Consider the following 6,459-nt stretch of genomic DNA (forward strand, 5'->3'; position numbering starts at 1 on the left):
TTTAATGTCAAAAATTTTCACTCATCCCAATTCATCAGGTTTAAGCATTTGCCAATCACCAAAATATAAAGGAGTGTGAATATAAATTGTTTTATTTTTCTGGAGTTTTATTTTGTTTTTGATTCATTGGTATCAAAGCGTAATTGTGCTCATAGGATTTTTTTTTTCAAGTTTTCCAGTGAACTTTATGTGTATACTAATTACTGAAATAAACAAGAGTGGGATGAGACATTGTCCCAAAAAATGATTTCAATGCCATTTCAGTGTTCTTTTCTTGGGTTTAGGTCTCATCCTACTCATAGTTGTAATTGGCAAACACAAAAATCTCACTAGACAAACGTATAACCTCGAACTTGTATGAACATAAATTTTTGACATAAAAAAAAATTAAAAAAAAAAAAACACCATTGAGCATGCTGTGGCGTGTGTGATGAAGCTTGAATACCATAAGTAGAATCCATTTTTTCAATGGTGTCTAATTTTACCGATTAAGTTTTTTTTTTTTTTTTTTAAACAATGTAATGGTAATGACATTATTTATGGTACTACATGCCTTTGGTTCAAACCCCTCCTCCCTCTCCTCCCTATTATTACGTATTAACAAAAGAGAGTATAAAAAGTATAATAAAATTCAAAAAAAAATTAAGAAAAAAACAACTTTTCTTCAGATTTTTTTAAAGTCAGTTTTTTCAAAGTATGAATTTCAAACGTGTGTATGGGTATAAGATTTTGGATATTCTAAACCACGTTTATTAGTTTATGTAAGTTTTATTAATATATAAATCTATCCACATTAATAAATACATCAATCCTTTAAAAAATCAAAAGTTGTTAGTTTTTCTATACAATCCTCCAGTGTATAAACTGATCGGGTAAAGTCATCAACTTTATATACGATATTATTAAAGATTATAGATCCATGCACAATACATATCTTTCCGAAAGAAACCTGAACAGCAAGTATGTAGAATAGTAAAAGAATAGAATATCACGGAAATTTTTTATTGAAGAGTGTTGATGCTCAAAATTGCAAACATCTTGGGTCAAGAAGTAAATCCCAAGACCCAATGAATTCAGGGCTTAAGGAGTAGAGAATTAAGCTCAATGTACATAATGACATTAAGGGAAGGCAATTTGGTAATTACACGCACACCCCATGGGCAATTAAATCAAGACACATAAACACATGAGCCAAAGTGTAAGATAAAAAAACTCAACACATTTCTTCTGCAGAAAGACTTCAGCAGATTGGGGCAAATTGGGTCAAAGACCCTTTTGATCGAATAAAGAGTATTTGACCCATAAAGGCCCATGTCCTTTTGTATAGAAGGATAAGAGCAAGAGAAGCCAAACATATCCCTAGCAAAGAGACATGAGGAAAGAAAACAAAAGCAACAACGACAGACAATGCATGAAGGAGAAAGAAACCAAAATCAAAGAAAAGATAAAAGTAGCAAGGCAGGTGAGTAAGGTAATGTCTAGGCTTTGCCCTTCTACATCCTAGCCATGTAAGGGAGTAGGGCTCACGGTCGACAAGGTGCAGAGTGTGTGGTTTGGTGGGGGGGGGGGGGGGGGGAAGACCTATAGTTGGTATCTTGCCTAGCACACTTTTGGGAATCTACTTTGCTGGGAAGGTATCTTTACCAAAAATTGGAAGAAAGGTAGGTGGGAACCATCTAATGCATGCTAGAAAGTGAAGATAGAGAATTAATGGGAGTTTTTGTCATTTTTGGGAGAGAGAGAGGTGGTGGCTTCGCGACAGACTGACCTTTATCCAAAATGGGAGGGTCCTTTGTTGTAAGGCATAGATTGAAACTCCTTAGTGGGATTGTGTCCAACTGAACACGGCTAGAAGATTGTGGGAAATATGTTGAATGAATGAATGCCTACAACAAACAAAGTGGTTGGTGAAAATAAGGGTAAAAAGGGAAAAGAGCATGGATTGAGTTGTGGTATAAATAGGAACAATACCCATGAATATGGAAAAAACAACAACACAATAACCAATGCAATTTGAATAGTGAGTTGAAAGTGAAAAAAAGAGAGAAAATAGAAAGAAAGTGACATTTGAGAGAAGAGAGAAAGTAGAGTTTATATGGTAGGCGAGAATAACATGCATCACTAAGAATCCTTTCCCTCCCTCTGACTCATGTTCCAAACCACATAACTTTATAGCCTTATTTGGTAATTAGGTTGTGTAAGTTGGGATTGAGATCTTTTTAGTCAACATCCTACTATGAATACTCTTTACCCACGATTATTTCTACATAAGTTTTCATTATTTCTTTGTTATTACGTGCATTATTTTTAATACAAATTAATCATTATTCTGCCATATGTACAAACATACATTTCAATCCATATTTTGCAAAGTATATTTTATATAATTATATGTGAATACGTATAATCATATATACGAATATATGTATGTCTCAGTAGAAAGTGATGTTCCTTTTGCAAAAGTTGGAGAAAGCCTTATTGCATAGTAGGAAGTTAAGAATGATCCATTCTGCAGTAAGAGATGGAGAAAGGTTTTTTCTATGGTGGAAGAGGAGAATAAGTCCAATTTGTAGCAATGTCCCCTAAACTTTGGATTCAATGTTTGTGCATATACTAGCAGAAGAAAAATGGGACCTTAGAGCCCATTCTGCGATGGCTTTAGACCCGACTTCCTTCCTAGAAAACGTCCAAACTAGAAAATGTTTAATACTATCAAGACACGTGTCTAGGTGTTAAGGTCTTAATCTATATAAGGTTTTTGAGTGGCTGATTCGAGATAACTAGGTCTCTAATAGAAGAAGAATTTAAGAGGTTGAGAAGAGAAACCGGATGAAGATGGAAAAGAACTAACTTCAGTCTTATTGCTTGCCTCCTTTTCATACATGTAACTTTCCTATATATCCCTCTGATCCAGCTCATAAGTAGTTTCTAACTAACTAACTGCCTTAACAGTATATTTATAATTAGCATGTGCTAATTACAATAGCTACACAATTAACATGTGCTTATTAAAATAGCTCTAAATCTCTTATTCATTGTCTATCATTGCTGTTAGGGACATATTTGATGTAAATTGGCTAATTCTTTGACAAAATGTACTTTACTTGTAATTGGGTAGATCTAGGATGGATTCAGTACTTCAAGAAACAAGTGTTCAAGTTAAGTATTGAAGCCATGCAAATCTTACCAAGAAACAAGTGAAGAAGAGCTGTTCATTAAAACTCGATAGAAGTCTCGACAAAATCCTTTCTATTGAGATTTAATGTTGAAGCTCGACACAAGCTATATCTGTCGAGAATTACGAAATCAGAAATTCCAGATCTAATTTTTGGCCCATGCTGAGATATTTGTATAGGGTTTCCTTTTTCACAACCCTACACATATATAAGGCTTATTTTAAAGGCCGTCATAAGGGATGCAGATTGTGACCAAGTTCATTATTCTCTCTGAAGAAGCTACTGCGTTTTTACGCCAAGGGTTTTGTAACCAATGAGTTTCCTAATCTTCATTGTTGATGAAGTGAAGTACTTTGCAGCCAATATCTTCTTCAAGTTAGTGGAGTTAGTCATGTATTAGGATCTGTGCATCATTAGTTAGTCATGTACTGGGATTCGTGCATTGAACGGAGAGATTACCGCTACAATACAAGTCCAATTGGGTATTGGGGTAAGGGTTCAACTGTAGGTTGGTATTTCGGGATAGGCTAAAGGGATTCCTTATACTTGTAATTGCTTGTGATTGATAATAGTGGATTCTCGGGAGTGGTGACCTTCGATTCACCCGGTGGAGTTTTGTCTCGGTGGTTTTCCCCATTTGTAAACAAATCACCCATGTCAAATTTATTTTTCGCTGCATTTAGATAATTGGTGATTTGTTTGTGCTACCACGCTTTACATGTTAAATTGATCTAATCAATTAACTTGGGTAATTAATTAATTTGAAAGGGGTCAATTAATTTTACCCAACAATTGCCTTCCCCTCAAAGAACCTTACCCACAAGTTGAGGAAATTGTAATTGAAGATTATAAAGAGACTCCCAAGTTGCATTTTCCAGGAGAAGAACCATGCCATTGAACTAACACTTTAGTAATTGCTCGAGTCCGCAGTTGCTTAGTCCTTTTTCTACAGAATAGCCTCTAGTTCAGGTGACAACTGGCCTTCACAATTAGCATGGGGTACTGTAGGAATAGGAGTGATATTATGCCCCAACTTCAACTTAAGACATGAGACATAAAAAATAGGATGCATCTTAGCTTTTGGTGGTAACTCGCTTATAAGCCACGGTTCCTACTTGTTGGATGAACCAAAAAGGGCCATAAAATTTGGGTGATAGTTTCCAAGAACCCTTAAAACCCATGGACTTTTGCTTATAAGGCTGCAACCTCAAATAAACCCAATCTCCTGTGCAAATGACCTCTCTACCCTGTGCTTATTAGCTTGCAACTTCATTATTTCTTGAGCAACATGCAAATTCTATTTAAGGAGCTTGAGAACTTCAACTCTATGACTGAGATAAGTATCCACAGCCTCAACCCTTGTAGTTCCAAGAATGTAATCAACCATTCTAGGAGGTGGAAATCCATATAGAGCCTTAAAGGGGGTAAACTTAGTGGCAGTATGGAAGTTGGTATTGAACCAAAATTCAGCCATAGTCAACCATGCAACCCATTTGGTTGGCTTATCGCAAGAGAAAGCTCTCAAATATTGCTCCAAACTTCTGTTAACCACCTTAATTTGGCCATCAGTCTGGGGATGATAGGCAGTGGACATAGCTAGTTTTGTGCCCTGCAATCGAAACAATTCTGACAAAAAATTGGAAGTAAAGATAGCATCCCTATCACTAACTATGACAATAGGCATACCATGTAGTTTGAATACATTTTGAAAAAAGAAGAAGTGCCACCTTAGCTGCTGTATAAGGATGAGAGAGGGGAACAAAGTGAACATATTTGGTTAATCTATCCATTACCACCATAATCACATCATACCCTTGAGACTTAGGTAGCCTAACCACAAAATCCATACTTACCTCCTCCCATGGTTTAGAAGGGATTGACAAAGGTTGTTGCAACCCAGTAGGAGCAATAGTCTCACTTTTAATCCTTTGACACACTTCACACTCCTTAATATGTCTTTTAAGATTTGACTTCGTGCCCTGCCAATGCCAATTTTTTTTTAGCTCTATGTAAAGATTTCAGATAGCTAGAGTAGCTAGCTAAAGGACTATTATGAACATGATTGAGAACCCTTGCCTTGGAGGACGAAGTAGCACTGAGATACACTTTCCCTTTGTACAGAATTATACTATTTTGCAGAGAAAAGCCTGGCTAGCTACAAGTTTGGTGATGCAAATCATGAAAAAATGATTGTAGATGAGCATCCTCATGATAGCTCGCCTTTGGATCCTCTATCCAATCTAAGCTAGGAAAGGAAATTAAGAATAGACAGCCACCATTATCATGCAAAGGCACGTGATCTTCTTCCCTCCTAGAAAGAGCATCTGCTACCTTATTCTATACCCCTTTTTTTATACTCAACTACAAACCCATAGCCCAATAGTTTAGTAATCCATTTTTGTTATGCTAGAGTGCCAACTCTTTGTTCCAACAAAAATTTAAGGCTTTGTTGATCAGTCTTGACAATAAGGGGCTTGCCTACAAGGTATGACCTCCATTTCTTAACAACAATTACTAGAGCTAAGGGTTCCTTCTCATATGTAGATAGATGTAAGCTTTTGCCCTTCAAAACTTGACTATGAAAGGCAATAAGTCTGGCCTTCTACATTAGCACAGCTCCTAAACCATTTCTTAAGGCATCACATTCTATAAGGAAAGGTTGAGAAAAATCTAGTAAAGCCAAGATAGGAGGGTTGCTGATTGCAGCCTTCAATTGTTCAAAGGCTTGTTGATCAAAATCATTCCAAAGAAAAGCATCCTTATGGAGAAGAGTTGTAAGTGGAGTAGCAATCTGTCCATACCCTTTGATGAATTTTCTAATATCCTGTGAGGCTAAGAAAACCTCTGAAGGCCTTCACAATCTTAGATACTGTCTTATTAGGGTCAGTTCTAACCCCATGGCCAGAGATCAAGTGCCCTAAGTACTCTACCTCCTTACACCCAAACTTACATTTAGACATCTTGGCAAACAAGTGATGCTGTTGTAACAATTCTAACACTAACTTGAAATGTAGTAAATGGTCTTGGAGAGTTCTACTATAAACTAAGATATCATCAAAGAGAACCAAGACAAATTTTCTTAAAAATTGTCTGAACTCATCATTCATTAAGGACTGAAATGTGGATGGAGTAGTAGTTACACCAAAGGGCATAACAAGAAACTCATAATGACCTTCATGAGTTCTGAATGCTGTTTTGGAAATGTCTAAATCCTTCATCAAAATTTGATGGTGTATATATATATATATATATATAATGTAAGGGCCCCTGACTCTCCGATGCC

Source organism: Quercus lobata, chromosome 7, assembly GCF_001633185.2.
Source record: "Quercus lobata isolate SW786 chromosome 7, ValleyOak3.0 Primary Assembly, whole genome shotgun sequence".
NCBI classification, from domain to species: Eukaryota; Viridiplantae; Streptophyta; class Magnoliopsida; order Fagales; family Fagaceae; genus Quercus; species Quercus lobata.